Source organism: Podarcis gaigeae (assembly GCF_964106915.1).
Source record: "Podarcis gaigeae genome assembly, chromosome: 10".
Lineage (NCBI taxonomy): Eukaryota > Metazoa > Chordata > Lepidosauria > Squamata > Lacertidae > Podarcis > Podarcis gaigeae.
The window spans coordinates 50598241-50622574 of NC_139686.1; the positions used below are offsets into that span (position 1 = coordinate 50598241).

The 24334-nt window shown below is 43.4% G+C and overlaps 1 protein-coding gene across 43 annotated transcripts in view; it reads right to left on the reverse strand.

Moving 5' to 3' along the window:
* The window catches only part of NRCAM (neuronal cell adhesion molecule), a 138939-nt gene that overhangs the window by 108605 nt on the left and 6000 nt on the right, over positions 1 to 24334 (reverse strand). The window contains exon 2 of one of the 43 annotated variants that reach the window (XM_083698975.1): positions 20913 to 21049. The exons of the other annotated variants lie outside the window; for them this stretch is intronic. The gene's annotated coding sequence lies outside the window, so the exon portion shown is untranslated. The remainder of the gene's footprint in view (positions 1 to 20912; positions 21050 to 24334) is intronic. 43 annotated transcript variants of the gene reach the window in all.

Here is a 24334-nt window from a genome sequence, read left to right on the forward strand (position 1 = left end):
TGAATGTTTTACCTACATATGCTTCCTGTATCACAGACTCCAGGGGAACTTAAAAAAAAAAAGCTTTTAAAGATACTGACTACAAGGTATATATATCCAAAACTTAAAATCTGGGGAGCTGTTTTATAATATAATAATAATAATTTATTATTTATACCCCGCCCATCTGGCTGGGTTTCCCCAGCCACTCTACGCGGCTTCCAACAAAATATTAAAAATACAGTAAAACATGAAACATTAAAAACTTCCCTAAACAGGGCTGCCTTGTTTAGGGAACAAACATGATGCTGTTTAGGGAACAGCAAACAAGATGTCTTCTAAAAGTCAGATAGTTGTTTATTTCCTTGACATCTGATGGGAGGGCATTCAGGGCGGGCGCCACTACCAAGAAGGCCCTCTGCCTGGTTCCCTGTAGCCTCACTTCTCGCAGTGAGAGAACAGCTGGAAGCCCCTCGGAGCTGGACCTCAGTTTTAAATCTCCCAGGAGTGGACTTGAGGGAACCCTGATTGTTCCTTCAGGCACAGCCCCCATCCCAGCCAGCCATTGGCCAATTTGGCTGGCTGATTTGGCTCAGGATTTCAAGCCACGGACGTTACTTTTGCTAATTCCATCTCCTCTGCAAACCCCAGTTCTACATCTGAAGAACCTGCAGAGATCTCCAACCCCTCCATGCCAGGGGGACAAGGACTGGATTCAACCCCATGGCATTTTCCTACAATACATTCACAACATACAAAATCACTTATAAAAAAAATGTTTTAGTCATATTCACACATTTTGGGTGTTGTTTTTTTAGCTGCAACTATGATTGGAGATATGTTTCTACTGCTGCCTTGCAAACGAAGCTCAAAGGGTCAATGCACATGTACTGCACCATTTTAAAGATGTTTCTTAATTCGTATTGCATTATTTAGATAAATTCCATAAACAAGTCAGAAAAACATTGCCAGGTGGTGTTCCAATTCTGACATAAATAATACATTTTAAAATCAACTGAGTTCTAAAAGCTAATTACGCTGTTCCAAAATGCATCCAGTCCAGCACAACTGAATAAATATCAAATCAACAGTAGAATATAATGTACGAACACTGTACATCCTTACAGATGGTAATTAACAGGCTGCTATTATCTGAATAGAAGTCTGTTGTCATCATTGTCCCAGATTTTCCTCATACAGAATAAAAACTGCTGATTCCAGACTTTTGACTCTATGGGTAGATTTGATCTGCATTTAAAAGCTATTTCATCACATTGTTATAAGAATTATAATAATAAAAAAAAATGAGTATGGGCCGTATGATAAAAGAGATAGCACACTTGTTCAAACTGTTATTCAAACCACTTGAAATACTGCCAGTTATACATTTCAAACCTGAAAGTGTATTTTAGCAGAGAAAATGTTAATCATTACATTTCTGATTGTATGTTCAGCACACCATCTGCTCTCGTAGTATGGGGGAAAATAAATTTCACTTGCAAGGTTTCTGTGATTTACTGCCAGAAAGACTAATCTCCTAAAATAAGGTCAAGCATTCACCATACACTGACGAAGGTGGCAGACCGTTTCTAGAACCTGCTTCAAGCTGAGTCAATACTTCAGACTGAGAGTACACGGACAATGAGGTTTGTCAGGTTCCCATAATGCCTTTCTCATGTAGCCTGAGAGTAAACCAGAAGAAGTTTCTGATGAATCTGCTTTCACCAAATGTGAATATCACAAAGTGCATCCTATTTCTTTACAAGCCACTAGGAGATATAATTCCCTGCTAAACACAGCAAACAAATCAAAGTCTAGCAGAAAGCCCAGCCCCCAGTAAAGTTTTCTATAAATCAAGTTTGGCCTGTTGGATGGACGCTCGCCATCCCTGCAATATGAGAACAGGATGTTGTAGACTTTTGGCCTCACATTCATGGACAGAACTAAACTGTGTACAGATTATGTGCCAGAGGGAGCAGGCTTGGCTGAACAGCCCTGCTTCTCTTAATGTATTTGCTTACAAGTGACAAGTCTGAACATCCAAGAGGCATTGTTTCTGAATCATAGAGTTGAAAGAGACCACAAGGGCCATCGAGTCCAACCCCCTGCCAAGCAGGAAACACCATCAGAGCACTCCTGACATATGGTTGTTAAGCCTCTGCTTAAAGACCTCCAAAGAAGGAGACTCCACCACACTCCTTGGCAGCAAATTCCACTGTCGAACAGCTCTTACTGTCAGGAAGTTCTTCCTAATGTTTAGGTGGAATCTTCTTTCTTGTAGTTTGGATCCATTGCTCCGTGTCCGCTTCTCTGGAGCAGCAGAAAACAACCTTTCTCCCTCCTCTATGTGACATCCTTTTATATATTTGAACAAGGCTATCATATCACCCCTTAACCTCCTCTTCTCCAGGCTAAACATGCCCAGCTCCCTTAGCCATTCCTCATAAGGCATCGTTTCCAGGCCTTTGACCATTTTGGTTGCCCTCCTCTGGACACGTTCCAGTTTGTCAGTGTCCTTCTTGAACTGTGGTGCCCAGAACTGGACACAGTACTCCAGGTGAGGTCTGACCAGAGCAGAATACAGTGGCACTATTACTTCCCTTGATCTAGATGCTATACTCCTATTGATGCAGCCCAGAATTGCATTGACTTTTTTAGCTGCCGCGTCACACTGTTGGCTCATGTCAAGTTTGTGGTCAACCAAGACTCCTAGATCCTTTTCACATGTACTGCTCTCAAGCCAGGTGTCACCCATCTTGTATTTGTGCCTCTAATTTTTTTTTTGCCCAAGTGCAATACTTTACATTTCTCCCTGTTAAAATTCATCTTGTTTGTTTTGGCCCAGTTCTCTAATCTGTCAAGGTCATTTTGAAGTGTGATCCTGTCCTCTGGGGTGTTAGCCACCCCTCCCAGTTTGGTGTCATCTGCAAATTTGATCAGGATGCCCTTGAGTACATCATCCAAGATATGCTGGAGCAGAGTAACATGTGGACATCAAATTGTAATGAGACCGTCCACTGGGGGGCATGGCCCTGGGTACAAAATTCTGGGGGGTTGCAACCAGGCTCCTGCACGCAGGCGCTGGATTCTGTGGAAATCCTTGCCCCACCCTGGCGAAGGCGGCAGAGCAGCCCAGGCTCTCAGTGGTCTAGACCCAACTATAAAAACACTGCCTTTCTTAATACCAATCTAATGTTTTTTCCTAGGAAGCCAGAAAACATCCATGGAAGCACATTCCAAACTCCCTTAATGAAGTTTTATTTATAATTGTTCTATTCTCCCAGCCCAGCCAGTGTGGTGTAGTGGTTAAGAGTGGTGGACTCGTAATCTGGTGAACTGGGTTCACTTCCCCGCTCCTCCACATGCAACTGCTGGGTGACCTTGGGCTAGCCACATTTCTCTGAATCTCTCAGCCTCATTCACCTTACAGAGTGTTTGTTGTGGGGGAGGAAGGAAAAGGAGATTGCAGCTGCTTTGAGACTCCTTAGGGTAGTGATAAAGCGGGATATCAAATCCAAACTACTACTACTACTCCTCTTCTTCTTCTCCTTCTTCTTCTTCTTCTTCTTCTTCTTCTTCTTCTTCTTCTCCTTCTCCTTCTTCCCTTTTCCGATGGAAGTGAGGCTAAAGCTGTAGTTATTTATGTGTCCTTTGGAAAGCCAGAGGGCAATTAGAGAGCTATCAGAGAAGTTAGCACTACTGTTTCCCTGTTCAGGGGGTGTTTACTGGTATCTGGTTTTTAGAAGGTGATGAATGTGGTGCCACAGAGGCAGCCACGGCAGCATCTGAAGGACAAGACAAAGGAAAGTGACCACTATGGGCATGTTCACTGGATTTGTTTAGCACTCATATATCATGAAAGTGCCAGGCGAGATATCCCTGGAGAGAGCATTCTCCAAATGGGGAGCCACCACAGAAAAGGCCTGTTCTCAAGTTGCCACCCTCTGGACCTCTTGTGGAGGAGGGTCTTGAAGAAGGACCTCAGATGAAGATTGCAGGGTCTAGGTTGGTTCATTTGAGGAGGGGTGGTCCTTGAGGTATTGCGGTCCTAAGCCATTTAAGGCTTTATGGCTCAAAAGCAGTGCTTTGAATTGGGCCCGAAAACTAATTGGCAGGCAGTGCAGCTGGGCCAGGATCAGTGTTATGTGAGCATACCATCTTGATTATCTAAATTTACTTTTGAAATATTTATTCATACTTGCCTAGGTAGTATGGTATCATCTACCCTTTGGAACTCCCTCCCACAGTATGTCAGACAAGCATTGTTTTTTGAGCAGCTTTCATTTTTTACCAAGCCTTTTAAGTGGGATTTTTTAAAATCCGAGTTTATATCTGTATTGTCATAGGAATACTTTTCATACATGAAATTATTTTATATATGTTTTTATTGCTAAATTTCTTTTAGATGATTTATAGGAAGTGATTCATAAATGAAAATAAATTAATTGTGAATTTCTGGGGAAAGTGTCTATATTAAAATCTTACTGATGCAATATTTCTGAATAAAACACATTGGCTAATACATATTATTTGCCTTTAAATGACAAAATGTGTTCCATATTAATGAAAAATGAATGCCAACTTTGCCCAATAATTGTTTTCTGCTTACCATAAATCTGTCCTTGCCTCTGCTTTCTTGATACAATTTATGTTATATCCAGCTGACGGAAATCATTAAGTGTGCTCTTTTTACTTAATGAATTGCCTTATTAGTCATTTCAAATCACAAACTGTGTGTTGAGTTTAAGTAAATAGGCAGGCCATATCTACACGGTAAAAGCCTTATAAGAACAATAAGAGAAATATGTGAACGACAATGGTTTGCATACTGTTTCTTTCATCTTTGCACCCACATGCAAGCAGAACATGTCTGCGGGCCACAACAACAAAATATACACTGCTTTAATATTAGGAAGTATTGTACCTCTTATTACCAGCAAAAGACGACAAATATCAGATCATTTGCTATACAGTTGTGGAGAAATCTCTTTACCACCAGTATGTAAGCTTAATTGTATCTTGTTTAGCTCTTCTAGGTGGCACTGAGCTAATACCCCAAGAAGTATCTACAGGACTGGCCCACCCATGAAGCAAGGTGAGGTGACTGCCTTGGGTGGCAGGATCCACAGGGGCAGCAAAACCAGTCTCCAAGGAATGAATCACTGACTGCTGCCACAGCGACAGCGATGGCTGGAGCACATTCCTTGGAGGCTGGATCTGCTGTCTTCTCAGCAGACATCCTCCCCCCATGCCACAGGTGAGCTAGGGGCAAAAAATTCCTTTCCCTGTGACCAGCCAACAGTGTCATCAACCTCAGCTGGCTGCAGGGGACTGTCAGGGCTTTCCACAATCTGAATTTAAATGGGCCAATCATGGCCAACAAAAAGGTGGGACTTGGTGACGGCCCTGGATGGAACCTAGCTTCTCTCAGGTCCACGTCCAACTAATTTAAACCAACTGCACTCAGAGTCATCAGCGCAGTTGGCAATGGGCATCCCACCTGAAGATAAGTTGGCAGTACCTTGGAGATAAACTGAAACCTTTATCTGATGTTCAAAGCACAGAATATGCAAGTTAATAGAGTCTGAACACCAGAAAGGAGAATGAAACCAAAGAGGGAGTAACTGCAACAAAAATTGTTTAAAACATTGCTTCGTTCAAAAATGATTTGATGTTATACAAAGATCAAACATTTTAAACGCAAGCAAAATGCAAGCCTACACATACACAGAGGTGGCTGATGAGTCTATACAAACCAAACAGGCTGCACAAATGTTAAACACTAAGGGGGGAAAAGCTTTCACAAACAGGCATCAATAAAAGCTCTTGCAGAACTCTCCAGAGAGAGATTGCAGTTTCAATGAGAAAATATATGAAGGTGATTTATTGTTGTTGTAGATTTACTAAAAAAGATGCTAAAGCGTCTGACATACATCTATAAAAACAACAACATGCTGACTGGAGCCTTGAAGGGTTAATTCATTTATTCCATTGGTCCATACTGGGTTGTTGAGGCAAAAGGTGGAGCAGAGTGAAATAGTACTATCACAGAAAAAGGAAGATAAACAGGTCAGCAAGAGATGGAAGGAAGTGACCAACAGGAGAGAATCCCCTCATGGATGGCTCTGATGTACTGTATCCCAGGCTCCGCAGTTCCTGCTGTGCCTCTTAAAGGGTCTATCTCCAGTTTACCACGCCACTATGTACACCAAATGGAAAGAAGAAGAGCCCTGATCCTAGTACTCAGTCCAGAAGTATGGGACTCTCCTCTTCCTCCTTCCTATAGAGGATAACATATGGCGCTAAGCTGCTGCCTTGCTCAGGAAGTCAAAGAGAGAGGAATGGGAGTGAGAACAGAAGATGAGAGAGCAAGACAAAGAGATAGGGTTGGTAGAAAGAGGGAGACAGATAGTTCTTCCCACCACTGATCCTAACACCCAGCTGACTTTTCCTGTGGTCATGGTCCTTCACAGAAAAAAAAGGGAAAGATTTTGGTCCTGGTTTAAAGCAACCTGGAATGTCTCTGCTGCAGTGTAGCACTTCCTATGAACATAGTATAGTCCCATGTAGCCTAAATAAACCAAGCAACAAAAGGCAACATTACTCTTAAGCCAACACAAGAGTGATGCTACTCTGAAACTCCAGAAACTTTAGAACATCTCTTATCATATCTTTATTATTATCATCTATTAAATTTGTTAGTCGCTTTATCTTGCTCAAGGCAAACCAAAGCGACTTAAAACCAACCAAACAAACAACCCCACATGGATATGTTAAAACCAGAGAGAAGCACTGAAAACATCCCACCCACTTCTAAAACATAGCTTTAGTTAGTTAAAGGCCAGAGGCCTAGAGGAAAGTTTTTGCCTGGCGCCTAAGCTGCAGGTATTCACTCATTTATCACCTGCACCTTCTCATCAGTTGCTCTGCTTTTTTTTAAAAAAAATTACTTTGCATGTCCTACCGCAGTATAAATCGCTTTTACTAACTAATATATTCTTATCCATTAATAACTGTATTTTATAAAGAATAGTGATAGCCAATGATGCACACAATCATTTTTCTCTCATTCTTTAATGGGCAGTGTGAAAATTAGTTCTTGTTTTGTACAGCAAACTATTGTTACACACCTCCCCAATTTTCACAGCAGTGCAAGATTCCAAGGGCCCAGGCACTTACTCAGGGTGTGTGTTTCCTTTGGAAATGAGGCACTGGGGTGTCTTTATGATATATGGTTTACTTGCACATATACACTTAATGGAGCATTACACTCCAAGCAGGTCCTGTTTCTCCTATTGCTGTAGCCTGCGATTCAAACCACCAGCCCACATTGTGCTCTGAACCCCACTCTCCAGCTTGCTGCTTTTCACAGACTGGCACCTTCCCCCTCAATCACACCACAGCCAATACAAATCCTGTAATTTCCTCCTCACAAAAACTCTGGCATTGCTTATCTCAGAGCTCTGGGGATGGGGACGGGGGGCTTCACCCATCTGTTGGCTGGCAGAAAGTCTCTGGTTTGCTGATGGCCCATCTCCCTGTCACTGCTAATGGCCTATGTCCTCAACATGGGAAGCTGAGTTCATCTATTAGGAGTCTGACTTCCAGTTTAACTCTCCAAGCATTGATTAAATTCTAACACTTACTAAATCCAGGAAGTATTGGTGTGTTGCACCCACAAACTCTGGCACCCAAACTCCTAACACTATTCTTATTTTTAGAAATGAAAACCCCCAGCTGCTTTAATTTGAAAACTGAATGAACTGACTAGTCCTCCTTTTCATAATAACTAGTCTAAATATTCATGCTACTTATAGCGTATAAAAATCAACTAAATATGAAGATTACTGAAACCTAAATATTAAACCAAATCCAAAAAATATATCCTATAATGATAACAATGTGGAAAATTTTTGGAGAGTTCCGCCTTTAGAGTCATTGACCTAAAATGTAAGAAAGCAAGGTTCATTTATATGCTACTGATTTGTCAACATGCACCAAATAACAGGATTAATATACTAAACTGACATCTGCCTCTGGAAAGCAATTTCAATGTATAATTATAATGTGGCCTGCTTGATTCTAGAGATACACTAACCATTTCTATTATATTTAGAGTGAAATTGTTTGTTGGATGGATGTGACAGGATTTTTTTTTTCATTGGAATATGCAATTCGTTAGTTTATGCTCTAGAATAATTTGTGACATTTCCTACCCATTAAAAAAAGGAAAGGACTCCGTTTTTGCACTGAAAAATAAATTGTATGGGGAATAAAAGTCATTTCAGCCAAACATGTACTTGGCATTTCCAGTTGACAATAACAATATTGCTCCTCATTATTTGAATAAAGGGATATAAGGCCTGTCAGGCAAAACCCAAAGTCAAGTGGTGATTTTAAAAAAGAGAGAGTTTTCACCTTTCTGGGTTAGAACAAATTTATAATATTGTTTACTAAAACAACTTCTATCATCAGCCTACACACACCTCATGGCAAATTGTCACAATGATAAGAGTTAGCGTCCAATAGCATCGGGGGGGGGCAGGGGGGGCTACGCCTGCCATAATGGTTTGACCAATAAATACTGATTGGCTGAATACTGGTGAATCTCAACTTACTTATCATCTCCTAGAAACATTTAAGGTAGGGACAGCTAATACAGAGCCCTCCATGTGTTGCTGGACTACAGCTCCAATTACCCCTGAGATTTGACCATGCTGGCTAGGACTGATGGGACTTGGAGTCCAACAACATATGGAAGACATTACATTGGCTACCCCTGCTCTATGACGTAATAATCTATTGTACTGAGATATTAAGGAGATTAAGAAGTTCTGCTTTGATAGGGTTGCCATATTTCAAAAAGTAAAAACCAGGACACCCTGAAACGTGATTTTTCAATTGACTCACCTAACATCCAGGACAAATTCCCCCTGGATGTCAATTCCACCTTTGAAATCCAAGTAAATCCCAGAAAATCCGGATGTATGGCAGCTCTAGCTTTGATGAGATAAACAAATCCACAATAATTGTTGGGCAAGCTAGAACTACATTAGGACTTGTCTACAACCTTACACTTTAAATTTGAAGTACTAGTTTTGTTGGTTAAACCCTTACATTGCTCCCAACCCAAGAATGTAACAAGTTCTCACCATCATAAGTTAGACAGATCATGATCAAAGAGAGGGCATTCTGTCAAGGTTCATCAGTTTGAAAATATCACCTGAGAGATATCTGCATCGCTGGACCCCATGCAGTTTCCCAATCAGCACTAACCAGCCTCAGACCCAAAGATTCCTTTACAATGATGTCATGAGACCATTGGCCAAGTAAACTATTTCATTTACCCGAGCTGTTAACTGAATGTTATGTTAATTTTATTTTTGATTCTGAGGTTTCACTGCCTGGCTGCTTTATGCTTTTATTCATGCTTTTGCTGTTCATAATGAGTTTATGTTCTTGTTTTTAATTGTATGTTTTCCGTTTTTAATGTCCCCTTGCAAACTTCTTTGAAATTAGAAAGCAAGGTAGAAATAATTTAAATAAAAATTTACTTCCTTCTAGCTTATCTTTGCTTTCATCAATTTTTCAGCCATAGTTAGGAAGTGCAACACTTCTTCACTGATATTTCCCAAATAATGCAATTGGTTCCTGGCATAAATAAAGTTGCAAGAAGTGTACTCCTAGATCAAAGCCATGTTCATTGTAAAACCTCGATTTCTCTGCTGATTAATTAAAAGAAAACTATTATCATAAGTACATCAAGCTTTGAAAATTTAGGAATGAAAAGAGTCAATATTCCCTATACGATGGGTCAGATAACCTAAGCCTAATGATAGATTTTGCACCATAACTGTGATTTGACCTGCTACAACATGAATACAATCCTGGCTTATTTTATCAAATGGATGTCACATTTTCTCCATTCAAACAGTGGCATGGGAGCCACATCCATGTAGCATAGTCCCAATGCTGCTCAAGGATTGTGGTGAGCAGGGAAGGAAAACAGCACTCACTTTGCTATGAGTTCATATGAATGGGACTACAGGCTTTGTCGATTTCTTTGGAGCTAAGGAAGCCCATAACTTCCACAGGATGCTGTGCAGGGCAATCAAAGGGTACCCAGCCCTACACACTTCCAAAATAAGAATAGGTCAGCTTGAGTTGTGAGACATCCCTTGCTTGGTAGCAGTTCTGGCCCACCCCTTCCATTCTGAAAACTCCAGCAACTGCCAGAGGACCTAGAAGACCCTATGAATGCCCAGCTGAACAAGGACTCTTCCCAAAGTTATGGTACCCATCCACCTGCTTTCTCCAAATCCCATTTCACCGGCTGCCCCCATTCTATCTTGTATTGCTGCTGTCATCCAGAAACCATTCATAGTCTATAATCATTTCCTTAGATGGCCCTGTATACCTGAAGGAGTGTCTTCGTTCAGTCCGGACACAGAGGTCCAGTTCCAAGGTCCAGTTCCTTCTGGCGGTTCCCTCACTGCAAGAAGTGAAGTTACAAGGAACTAGGCAGAAAGCCTTCTTGGTAGTGGCACTCGCCCTGTGGAACACCCTCCTATCAGATGTCAAACAGTTAAAAAACTACACAACTTTCTGAAGACATCTGGTGGTAGCCCTCTATTATGACTTTTTAAATGTTTCATGTTTCGTTGTGTGTGGGGATGCCTGTATTTCTATATCCTACCCCTACAAAGATTCAACATCACTCACAACTATGCCCTACATGTTTTGGGATTACCCTTCCAACCTTCTAGAGCAGGTGAGATCAACATTCTTGGCCCCAGAGCCTTGGCCAACATTCCAGAGGCCACAGCAATAAATGTGATGAAAATTGGGTGTTGCCCGCCACACACACTTACCACACACATTTATAGGGCACAGAAACACCCTCAGCAGGTCTGTATAAATCAGCTGAAGTTGTGGGTTAACTGCCCTCTCCCATCTCATCAAATGATTGATCTGATTACTGGGGAGGGAGAAAATTGCACCCAATTGGGCTGCTGGGATAGGTTGAAATATTTAAATTTCACTGCCTATCACAGTGCTATTTTCACTTTATTTTATTTTTTTTGTCTGTGTCCAGAACAAAACTGCTTAGGGAGTCAGATTATGCCCTGAAATTGAGGATTAGCCACACATGTGCTAGGGGAAGAATAGCATTAGGTTTCTGCCCTGCAGACTAAACATCACCATAATAAGCAGGCACCCCAATCACAAAGTAATTATGTGAAGCAGCACTATTAAACAAAATTTTAAAAAATCACTCTGCTGATCTATTTTCTATCCTAACAACATACATGCTGGTAACCAACAGCTAAGGCTGAAGAACTCACAGGTCAGTACAATTTGCTCCTGTACATAGGATATTGTCAGGTAACTGCCATCGGAAGAACAGGTGGTAGAAAGGCTCCAGGAGAATAGGAGAGACTCTGCAGCAGAAGAGGGAACCAGTAGGGGGAGAGCAGGAGCTCAAAGGGAAAGGGAGTCGGAGGGGAGGCTCTGGGATACTTCCAGTGAGAACAGTGAGGAGGTAACAAGACCCCCTTTAGCAACCCCCACCCCTCGCCGAAAGCTGTCACGCAGAGAGTCCAGGAGGCGCATGTCCGTCAAACAGCTTTTATGTTGGAGTAAGTTCCATAGACGCCCACTGTCGGATTCTACCAGCGACTGACGGAGTCATGCTTTGGGGGGCTCCGTTAGAGACTTAGGTTGGCTGACCAGCCAAAACCCGGAGGGATCAAGCTTTACGCACAAGCAGCTCATTATCCCATCACGGCAATCCGACAGTCTTTGAAAGCAGCTTGTGCCACCAGAGGGCATCATGAGCGAACCAGCCGGAACCGGAGGAGCAGGAGCTGGAGCTGGAGCGGGTCCAAGCCTGGAAGAAAGGTACAGGGCGTTGGAGGTCCAGCTCACGCTGCAAACGGCGAGGCTCGAGGAGAGGAGGGCTCAAGATGCGGATAAGGGGAAAACCACCCCACTTGCCAGAAAGGTGCCTGGATTGGTGCAGAAATTTGGGGGGGGGGGGGATCCCAGGAACTATCAAGCCTTTAGAACAGAGATGCAATATGCTCTCAATCTACTGTTTGATGACTTCCCCGATGAGAACTCTAGAGTGGCGTACGTTATTGGCCATCTAGAGGGAGGGGCGAAGGACTGGATTAGACCCCTGATGGCAGCCAACAATGAAATCTTAAAGGACACGAGAAAGTTTTTCCGCGCCATGGACCTGATGTTTTCCAGCGAGATTGAGCAGGGAGTGGTGCGCAGGCAGTTAATGGCGTGTAAACAGGGGAGCCGATCTGTACGTGAGTACTGGACTGAGTTCACCATGTTGATACATAGACTGGGGTGGGACCTAGCGAGTGAACCTATTCAAATGCTGTTTGAAGAAGGGCTCTCTCCGGCAGTGAAAGATGAACTTTCCCGGGCGCCTAGGGCGGAGTCTATGGATCATCTGACTAAATCTGCGCTGTCCATAGGAGCGCGCCAGGAGGCAAGAGCTTTGGAAAAGCGGGAAGGAAAGGGGGAACGTTGGAAGGACTTCCGCATTCCAGAGATTCCGGAGCAGCCTTTCCCGCCAGCAGAGCCGATGGAACTTGGAACAGCGCGCGCGCGCGCAGTTTCAAACACCAGTGAAGGGCGGAGGAAGGAGGGAAAGAGTGCCAAGAAATGTTATCTCTGCCAACAGCCAGGTCACTTTGCCAGAGTCTGTCCGCAAAGGAAGGAATGGCAAGGGATGGCGGGAACTGTTGGGGGGAAGGAGGAAGAAGAAATCAAGGAGCAAGTAAAAGCCAACGCCTGGCTGCCAACATCAGGGCACAGCAGCCAGGCCAAGGAGTAGTGAATGTGCCCACGCCGGAACCTCCAAGACCAGCGCTTGTGATAGAGGTGTTGCTGGAACTGTCAAACGGACACCCACTAAAGATAAAAGCGCTATTGGATTCAGGCAGCTCCTGTAATTTCATGAGTAAGGAGTTTGCAGCTGAACACCAGATACAGACTATCCCATTAAGTAAGCCTTTGCAGGTTACCACGATTGATGGGAGGGAACTGTTGGGAGGAGAAGTGAGCCAATAGACTGTGCCAATGATAATGAGGGTGGCAAGACACACAGAACTGATAGCGTTTAACGTAGCCACCTTGGGAGGAGCTCCTATTATTTTGGGGATGAGCTGGCTGGCACTACATGATCCGCTAGTAGGTTGGCATCAGAGGGTGGTTTCCTTTGGATCAGCACATTGCCTAGAACACTGCAAGGAGGGAGAGGCTCAGGCAGGGGCCAGGGCCACTCTAGCAGGGATGGAAGTGATGGACAAGGGGAGGGTGCCACGACAATACGCTGACTTGATTGACGTATTCAGCGAAAAGGAAGCAGATAAACTGCCCCCGCACAGACCCTTTGACTGTCAAATCACCTTACTCCCAGGAGCACATTTGCCAGTGGGCAAGCTGTATGCGATGTCAGACAGTGAGATGCAGGAGTTAAGGGAGTTCATTGACAAGAATCTCAAGCGAGGTTTCATCAGAGAGTCACGAGCGGTGGGGGGCAGCCCAGTGTTCTTTGTGGACAAAAAAAACACGGGTAAACCCAGGCTTGTGTGTGATTTCAGGGCCCTAAATGCAGTGTCAGAACCAGTGACTTTCCCTATGCCTAGAATTGATGACATTCTGACACGGGTGAGAAAAGGGAAAATTTTTACCAAGCTGGACCTTAGGGGGGCATATAACTTGATACGTGTGAGAAAGGGGGATGAGTGGAAGACCACTATGTTCACCCCCTTGGGGGCTTTTGAGTACCTGGTTATGCCTTTCGGATTACAAGGGGGCTCAGCCTGTTTTCAATCATTCATGAATCACGTCCTGGGGCCATTGCTCTACAAGAACTGCGCAGCATTCTTAGATGACGTCCTGGTGTACTCTGAAAATGAGGAGCAGCATGTGCGAGATGTAAGAGAGGTACTGAGCAAACTGCGAGAAAACTGGCTGTGGGTGAAACTGGAGAAGTGTCAGTTTCATACCAGGGAGGTGGAATTCCTGGGGTACCGGTTGTCTGACAAGGGATTGGCCATGGATCCCAGCAAGGTTCAAGCGGTACTGGAATGGAAAACACCAAAGACCAAGAAGGACGTGCAAAGGTTCCTGGGCTTCGGAAACTTCTATAGGAAGTTCATCAAAAACTTTGCCCATTTAACAGCGCCCATCACGGATTGTCTTAGCAGCAAGAAGAAATTTGTTTGGACGGAAGAAGCGCAGCGGGCGTTCGAACGCTTAAAGCAGGCGTTTGCGTCGGAAGAGCAACTTTTGCACGTGGATCTACAACAACCAATGAGAGTGGAGACTGACGCGTCAGACCGAGCGGTGGGGGCTGTGCTTCTCCAGCCGGGAAAAGATACGTCTGAATGGAGACCGTGTGCATTCTTCTCGCGGAAGTTGAACAAATCCGAGAGGAACTACACAGTATACGACCGAGAACTGCTCGCCATTCATGAAGCATTCCACTTGCTGATTGGGGCGCAGCACAAGGTTCAAGTCAGAACTGATCACAAAAATCTGGAATACTGGAGAACAGCCCGAGTGCTGAACCAGAGACAAGTGAGATGGGCCCAGGAGTTCTCCAAATTCCACTTTGAAATTTGTTACGTGCCAGGCTCCGAGAACGTAAGGGCGGACGCTCTTTCCAGGAAACCTGAGTACTTAGAGGGGGAGGGAGCGCCTGAGGAAAGGCATGTAATCCCTGAGGACCGCTGGGTGTGTGGGGCGGCTTTGGTGGGGCAGAGGGAATTGATAGCGAGTACTGAGAACGATGAATACGCCCAAGAGAAACTAAGAGAACTCAGGAAGACAGAGGAGAACACAGGGGGGTTTGAAGAAAAGAACCTGTACATACCCGATGGGGAACTGAGGGGCAGAGTACTAAAGCAGTTGCACGACAGCCCCACAGCAGGGCACTTCGGGCAGCACAAGACCATGTGGTTGGTTACCAGGGAGTTTTGGTGGCCCAAGGTGAGGGAGGACGTACGGGAATATGTCAGGGGGTGCGACAGGTGCCAGCGAGCGAAAGGGGAGAGGCTGGCACCGGCGGGGCTATAAGAACCCTTACCCACACCAGAACGGCCATGGGAGGCAGTATCCATAGATTTTATGACGGACCTGCCAAAATCCAAAGGCAAGACAGCGGTCATGGTGGTGGTAGATCTATTAACTAAGATGTGTCATTTTATAGCCTGTTCACATACGGTCACAGCGGAGGAAACCGCCAAGTTGTTTGTAGAGCATATTTTCAGGTTGCATGGCGCCCCCTTGAGGGTGGTCAGCGACAGAGGGAAACAGCGACAGAGGGAAACAGTTTACTTCCAGGTTCTGGAGGAAACTCATGAGCTTACTGCACGTGGAAATCAATTTTTCAACTGCCCGGCACCCAGAAACAAATGGGCAAGCGGAGAGGGCAAACGGGATTTTACAACAATACCTGAGGTGTTATGTTCAGGACAGAGAAAATGATTGGGTAGATAAGTTACCTCTGGCAGAATTTGCCTACAACAACGCAGAGAATGTGTCCACAGGGATGAGTCCCTTTCTGGCAAATTATGGGTGTCATCCCCGGGCTTTTCCAGGAGAGGGAGGGGAGAGGTGGAGCGTGCCGGCGGCGGAACATTTTGTTGAAGAGATGGAAGCGATCCACCGTCAGCTCCAACTCAACTTAGAGAAAGCCAAGGAAGAATATAAGAAGCAAGCAGACAGAAATAGGAGGGAAGGTGAAACTATAAGGGTGGGAAACCGGGTGTGGCTATCCACCCAAGGACTACCGTTCAAGGGAGGGAGTAAGAAATTGAGACCCAAAAGATTGGGACCCTTTGAGGTCATACAGCAGGTCAACCCAGTAGCATTCAAACTCAGATTGCCCAGTCACATGAAATTGCACCCCGTATTTCACAGGTCATTACTGTCGCCGTACCGAGAGGGACGTGAGTGGGGGGAACGTGAGAGGGAGGTCACCCAAACGCCCGTGATAGAAGAGAGAGAACGCGACATGAACGTGGCAGGAATCATTGATTCCAGGTGGAAGGGGAATCAGGTGGAATATTTGGTAGAATGGGAGGGGGAAGTAGAGTCAGAAAACACATGGGTACCAGCAGAGGCAGTCAATGACGAGATTTTAATAGAAACGTTTCATAGGCGTTTCCCAAGGAAACCGCAGCCCGTGGCACGATTTAGAAGGGAACATTTCGGGACCACCGATGAGGAAGGGGAGTTTGAAGGGTTCCCAGAGTCAGGGGTGGATGAGGAAGCAGACTCCGACGAAGAAGAGGAAGACGGGGCAAGAGACGGTAAGCCGTGGCAAGAAGTGTTTGAATCCACGGACGACGAGGAGAGTTCCTTCAGGGGCTTTCCACCCTCACCGCCAGTGGGAGAGGAAGCGGGAGGGGGTGAAGGGGGCCCTGGGAGGGAGGTGGATGTCAGGGAACTGCCATCGGAAGAACAGGTGGTAGAAAGGCTCCAGGAGAATAGGAGAGACTCTGCAGCAGAAGAGGGAACCAGTAGGGGGAGAGCAGGAGCTCAAAGGGAAAGGGAGTCGGAGGGGAGGCTCTGGGATACTTCCAGTGAGAACAGTGAGGAGGTAACAAGACCCCCTTTAGCAACCCCCACCCCTCGCCGGAAGCTGTCATGCAGAGAGTCCAGGAGGTGCATGTCCGTCAAACAGCTTTTATGTTGGAGTAAGTTCCATAGACGCCCACTGTCGGATTCTACCAGCGACTGACGGAGTCATGCTTTGGGGGGCTCTGTTAGAGACTTAGGTTGGCTGACCAGCCAAAACCCGGAGGGATCAAGCTTTACGCACAAGCAGCTCATTATCCCATCACAGATATCAATCTGTTGACTGATAAAAACACAGTAGATACCTAACTAGACAAGGACTTATTACATGATCTTCAACCAGAAGTCATATTTGTTAGTTTCAGTAACTTACCTAAAAAGCAGGCATAATAGTGACACACCCAGGGATATTTTAAAGATCTATCAGGTTGTAAATCAGCATTAGACATAGTAAAATAAACATAAAGGTATCTACATAAATCTCATTAATTTCAACTGAATTTAAAATTAGACTTCAACTTAGAGAAGCATGTAAGTGTCATCTATACCAACTTGCCTTGTGCATTAGAAATCTTTATTTTTAATCCATTTAGATGTATCAGACTATTTATAATTAATTTGAATTTGAATCTGTTAAGAGAAAGGCATTTATTAGCACTTGAGAGAAGGGCAAATATAATGGTATTGATTCCCTTAATTAAAACCAGCAGAAATTATAGATTTCTTTGCTTAGCTTTCCCTCCCCTTCTGATGTGTAACATGTTCTATTACTGACAATCAAGCACAGGCCAGTGACCAAATACATTACCTCCCATATAGTGGCTTTTCCTTTCATTAGTTTATGAGAATACCGGGTGCAGAAAATTATATTCTTGCAAATATACACACTGTTCCTGGAAATAGCAGCAACATCCAGCCCTCATTTCTAACCCAGTTAACAGTTTAGTACCATGTAAATGAAATGAAATATATGATTAGTTTATTTTTAATGTTACCTTAGTTGTAAAATATAATAAAAATGCTAGTTTTAAGTTCAGCATTGTTATTACATTTAACAGGTACCATAACACCAAATTTATCCATTCATGTCACTTGAAGCTGAATATATTTTAGCTGCATCAGAAATTGTTTGGGGAGAGAAGGGTGAAGTTAGGAATAAAATATAAGCTTTGTGGTCAGCTGTGACCAACTGGAAACTATATCTGAAAAGTGCAGTGATACACCAGAGGGAATGAATGAATTTCAGGAAACAGCACAGTTTTAAGCATTCATAAAATAAGGCACAACCAACAAAGCAGAGCCACATAAAACAAGCCTTCTGTGCCAGCGGTGTACTTTCAGAAATTTCATTAATTAAAAAGGTCAAGAACTCAAAGTACTAGAACTATCTGAGACTTTGCAGACATTTTCTGAAGCTTAATTACTCATGACATTTACTATGTACTTTCATCCAAAACTAACATTCACTTATTTATTTGAAGTCATTTTCTCTGAGTGTTCTGCTGCATGGAGCATGCACTTGGACTGCTGCAATATTGTTTTGGGAACCCTTTAGAGCAGCCATGCAGAATTGTTGCCATGGAAGGGGGGGGGGGACCCTTGGTTTTTCCACATTCTTATTATCAGTCAACATTCTGAACATTTAATGTTTTCTCTTTAGATAGCTGCTAAGGTAACTAGTTTAAAATTTATGACAGCAGTTATTACACCATGAAAACAAAATAGGTTTTCCTCAAATCCCATTATCTACTATTTCAATGAGGATCTCTGCCTTTCCAAGTTATGCATCTTGTAATGCAAATCCCAGCCTCACTCTGATAACGACCTCAGATTGGGTTTAATTTGGGGGGTGTTGTCTGTCTTATCTTGTTCCATTATTGATTTCTTAGTCTCCTTGTGTCTCATCAGAAAATTAAGCAAGATGGGAAATTAAAAGTAAACAAATAGTAAATACAGGTAACTTGCAGCTTACACGAAGGTTCGGTTCCAGGGGTCCACATGTAAATGTGAAATTGTGTAAAGCTAGGAACCCCTGGAACTTACACACACACACACACACACACAGGAAGGGCTGCTTACTGCACTCTGCAAAGGTGGCATGATGACTCTAAGGATGGTTCCAGAGCCCTCATGCCACCTTCTCAAAGCTCAGTGAGGTGGGGAAAAGGTGCAAGGGCCCTGAAAGCTTCCTTGCTTCCCATAGCCCGGTGAGCAAGGAAACTCCAGTGGATGCACAGGTTAGTGGATGGGAAATAAATAAATGGGGAGTGGGGAATAGTGAATGGTGGGTCGTTGTTCCCCACCCCCTCTCCATTTATTTATCTATTTCCCCACCATAACCCAGGCAAAGCTGCAATTGCTTAAGTGAAAATAGTGCACCAATTGATTCAGGAAGACTCACACAGTCTGTCCCTGCCCTGTTGGTGTTAATAAAAGAATAAGCTGTGCTTGGTATGTCATGGGTTTGGGTCCAAGACACAACTAGAAACAAAACTTTAATTCTGCAGCTTACTGACTGTTTAGGTCAAAAGCCTTTAAATAGAGATTCAGGACCCCAAGGAACTCAGTAACCCAAGTCCAGTGTCACAACACTTGCTTTTTGAAAAAAAAAAGAAGGAAAGAAAGTTGAGGGCAAGGAAAGAAAGAGGCTGTATCTCTACACTAGAAGGCTCCTACTTCCATACTTCCTCTAAGAATTCATAGGATTCTGTTGTTAAGGGCAAATCCTAGAAAAAGAGGCTTACCAAGGGTCCCCTGTGCCCCTCCCAGAAAAAAACAGCAACACTTTACCACAATAGCCAATTAGAAATTGCTACATTTTATGTTACCCAAGTACTCAAAGCGTCCGGAGTGAGGGTCCAAAGGAAAGGTGAAACAAATTGAATGCCTTTGTGCTGCGGTGCAAGAAGGACAAAAAGCTTCTCCCACTTCTGAGATCATTGTGACAGCGGTGACACGTTGCCACACACCTATATGTCAATCACGCCAAAGTCTTATAAGGGATTTTCTGCACACATGCCCCAGGCCCGTGCCTCTGGTTGGGGCCAGTTTTGCCAAACCCTAGGTACACCTGCCTAGAAAGTTTTGTTATAGATCTCCATTTCCCCCAACCCATAGACACATAACTACAATTCCCAGGGTTCCTTAGGAAGAAGAGGTTGCTTGCAATGTAGGTAAGTACAGGAGATGACATACCGAAGAAAAATGGCAGGGATAGGAGGTATACACAGGAGGAAAAATTTAAAATTGTATGCCACTGTTTCAGATTGATTCAGCAATGTGAGTCCTGGATCTGAAACTGTTAATCCTACTTGTTTATAGCACAGTATTGTTTTATGCTAGCCAATCTATCTTCCACGGAAATAATAATTACCCGAACAAACTCATACAGCTATAATATTTTGTGCAATTCAAATAATTTCCCCCTTGCTTCTTGATGTAGTTGTAGCACTTTAGGTTCTTAACCTTTTGATGAATGAAACTTCAGTTTTGTCCTACCTAGGCAGAAAACTCAGAAAGATCCACTTAGACACGCTACACTTGCTTTGTAGAAATGTGGAAAGGTCATTTCTTTTACTTAATTCTCTAATAGGACGAGAGAGTATCAGAATTAAGTGAGCTGTGAAATAAAAGGTTGCAGTAACACAGCCACAAATTCCAGTCCATTTCATCCTCTTCCTTTGAGTGTAAGGCTTGTTAGAGATTATGATTTGTTTTAGGAGCAAAAGTAGTTGGTTTCTTTCAAGCACTGTCTTTGCACACATCCCGATTCAGCATTATACTATAGATATGCTCTAGAAGTTGTCACCCATTGGGGGGGGAATGGTACAGACCTGGCCTAGATATGGAGCTCTAGAAGTTGTTGGCAACATGGTGATTTAACAGCTGGTCTACAGTTGCTATGCTGAAACTGTTGGGAAAGCCGGAGTTTGTTTCTACATTTGAGGGCCCAAACTATACATTGTGTTAATACCATTTTTAAAATAGAATGTTTAAGATCTACCACTCTTAAGCAGACATGAGGGCCCTGATTCAGACAGGACTGCAGAATGTAAAGGGGACAGTTAACCTTTACCCTGTGCTATTTTTATGCCAAAAAAATACTCCCAGGGGATATGTGCAGCAAATAGAAACAGCACCTTCCCCATCATCCTGATCAGGATTCACCTTCTATCATTACTTTTGCTAAGTGGCACAGCAGATTCTATGAAAATGCAAGTAAAACCAAGTTACAGTGCAATACTTTTCACATTTACCTGGAATCCCAGTTATGTTCAAAGGAACTTCCTCCCTAATAAATGCAATTAGGATTTCAGCCTTACTTTGATTTGAGGAGGGGTAAACAAATATTCAGGGTGGCACTGTGGTCTAAACCACTGAGCCTCTTGGGCATGCCAATCAGAAGGTCAGTGGTTTGAATCCCAGCAATGGGGTGAGCTCGGTCCCAGCTCCTGCCAACCTAGCAGTTCAAAAGCACAAGTGCAAGTAGATAAATAGGTACCGCTCCAGCAGGAAGGTAAATGGTGTTTCTGTGCTCTGCTCTGGTTTCATCAGAAGCGACTTAGTCATGCTGGCCACATGACCCGGAAAAACTATCTGCGGACAAACTCTGGCTCCCTCGGCCTGTAAAGCGAGATGAGCACCACAACCCCAGAGTCATCTGCGACTGGACTTAACTGTCAGGGGTCCTTTACCTTTACCTTTAAACAAATATTCTGGGTGACTGAGTTCTGAGTTGAGCCTGCATGTGGCCAGTATTCTAGCTATAGAGTTCTGCTCTGTCCCTGTCATTTGCTTTATAACAAAATACTTCATGTATACCAAGCAAGCACATTTCCAAGTGTACACGAATCTAACTACTAGGGCTCTCCATACGCATGCCTTTATAATTCAGGGGTGCAAAATTGTGGAGGTGCTGCATAGTGGCTCGTAGAAGGAATGCTTTCACTGTAGCATCTGTGCACACAGTGGCATCTTTGCAAACACAAAGCAGCATCAGCTGACACTATCCATGCACTATCCTGTTTGGGGATTAGTCATTTTGTTGCTTCTGAATTTTACGGTAAAGCAGCATATGCTATGCTTGGCTAGTAGCAGCATTTTCAGTATGACAAAGTTTACTGCTGAGCTACGTTTTATGGATTTCCCCCCTCAAAAATCAAAGGCAGCTCAACAGATTGCAACAGCACTGGAATAAATTGTACAGAGATCAAAGCGCTTCTAGAAATAAGGCTCTAACAAATGCTCTCCATAGCTAACATCATGGGGAACTGGGGTGGCATGCAGGGCGCAATAGGACATCCATGCAGCGGCAAACAGAGCCACAGAAGAATGGAAAACAGCAGCAGGAAGAGAGAGTTGTGTCCAGTGTTCTGTGAACGGAACTCTGTTCACACAAGGGGACTTCCGCTTTCTCTCCTCTCACTTGACACCCCAAGATTCTTCTAGAGATTCTCCCAACCCCCCGGAGATGATTTTGAGGGCACACAGGAGGCTGCAGGGGAAAACAGAAGAGGGGAAAGTTCTGTTCTGCACGTGGAAGGGGAATGCTGGATACCAACCACGGTGTTTACGTAGCTCTCGGCAGCACTTCAAACATCAAATCTCCTTCATAGAAGAATCATAGGAGATTGGGTCCATAAGAACGTAAGGCAACCCTGCTGGCCACCCCTGCAGGCCTATCTAGTCCACTATAGAAAGATCACAAGCAAGCCATGGGAACACCAGCAGAAGAAAGAGCATTGTGGGGGGTTGGATTCTTATGGTCCCTTTCAAGTCTATGATTCTATGATGCTGCTGAAGGTGTTCAGGGGCATAGTGCCTCTAAACCTTGCAGTAGCTTATACGTATCATGACAAGTAGCCACCATGACAGCCTTATCTTCCAATAATTTATCTTGGAATTCTCTTTTAAAGCTGTCCAGGTGGGTGGTCATTGCTACATTTTGTGGTGGTGAACTCCATAGTTTGAGTGCTCTGAGGACAAGTGTGGATCAGGCACAGAATGTAGAGTTTGAGCCCCTCTAAGAATGCAGAGATCCAACTCAGTACAGTATATCCATGCCTTCCTCAATGTGCATGCTTCCAAACATACACTATAGGTTTTAAAACTGAACTGAAGACTGATATTATACATTAAGCGGAGGTTCAAAATTTAACTAAGAAGTAAGCTTTATTTAACAGAGGTCTACAGTAACATTTTTTTAGCATATGAAAAGATGTAGCCACAGCAAGGAGGAGACTGTGGAGGGGTGAGTTGACCAAAGTATATATTTCACCCAATTTTTCTGAATGTTTGCCTTGCATAAAATAAAATAAAATATTGCCCTTTCATTTATGAAGTTATTTAAACAACACTTTATCTAATTCTCTATAAATCTACCCCTTGTCTCCAGTGTTCCGGCAAACAACATGAAAGTACTGGGGGAAATAATTTTTATTTCATTCATTTCATTTAACATCCATTAATCAGGTAAATATATTTATATTTTGCATCTGCAGCGCTCTGTAACGTCCATCCCATTACCATCAGACAGACAGATAGGGTGAGTGAGTAAATGAGTGGGACCCCATAAGAGGATGCAAACTTCTGGGTTGACATTTTTTGGCACAAAGGATATTCATGTGCCCACAGCAGTTTTTAGGCTCACCGCTAGGTATAAAACATCTAGAACAGAAAGTTGATGAAGGGGTGGAATACATATAGCAAGGTGAATTCTGCAGGCTAATTATACAGATCCTTCACAAGCTATCTCTAGGACATTTTAATTAATTTAATAAATAAATATTTAAAGATATCAGCTCTTATCCTCCTAGCACATATACCAGCGGGAGTGCCAGGATTTTCCAGCTGAAACATCACATAATGAGAGCTAAGAAAAAACCCTCAGGCTTCAAATTTATAGCCCTCCTGCATGGGTTCTAAGCCCCTTAGAAGAGCTACAAGTTGTCCCAACTTAATTATAGCTTGTTAAATTGACAATTTAAATTGCTAATTCACTTCTGGGGTCATTTGAGAAGCTACCCAATCCTGTACTGAGATTCTCTTGTCACATCCAAAATGTTTTGACCAAAACATGCCTTGTGCATCAAAAACAACCACAAAAAAATGTTCGAGTGTTGACAGAAAAGTGTACAATTCGAGGATTTATATTTTCTTGATGAATAGGTTTTTTTAAAGTAATCATTGTGTTTACTGCTTTAAACTATGAACAGAAAAGCACCATATTTCCATCTCACGTGTTCTTAGGTGTCAAGTCACCCAAGTCAAACATCAAACAAAAAAAATGCAAAATAAGCTCCCCATTATTAATTCATTGATTATCAAGATTAATAGGTCTCTGTACTCAACGCACAATCACATGGGAAAGGCAGAAGAAGATAAGAAGAGTGTAGGCGAAACAATTTAGCAAGATAAGTAAATTTGATTGTGTGATGGATCCAAGGCCTTGGCCTTAAATCACATTTGAATGTCTCACTACCTACAATATTTTTTATAACCTTGTCAAATAACTAGATTTTTATTGCACATCTTAATCAGAGGCTGAACACATTTCTATCTATCCTCCTATGTGTTGGTTCATCACCATCTGTCACGTAAAGCTCCAGCAGATACGAAAATTTCAATTCAATAAATGCACTCTGCACTCAAACTAAGCTATCATTCACATTTAGACATGAGACTTGAATTCTTTTTCAGTGTTCTTCAACTCTGACCCAGCTCTACCCCCTCCTTCACTGAAAAG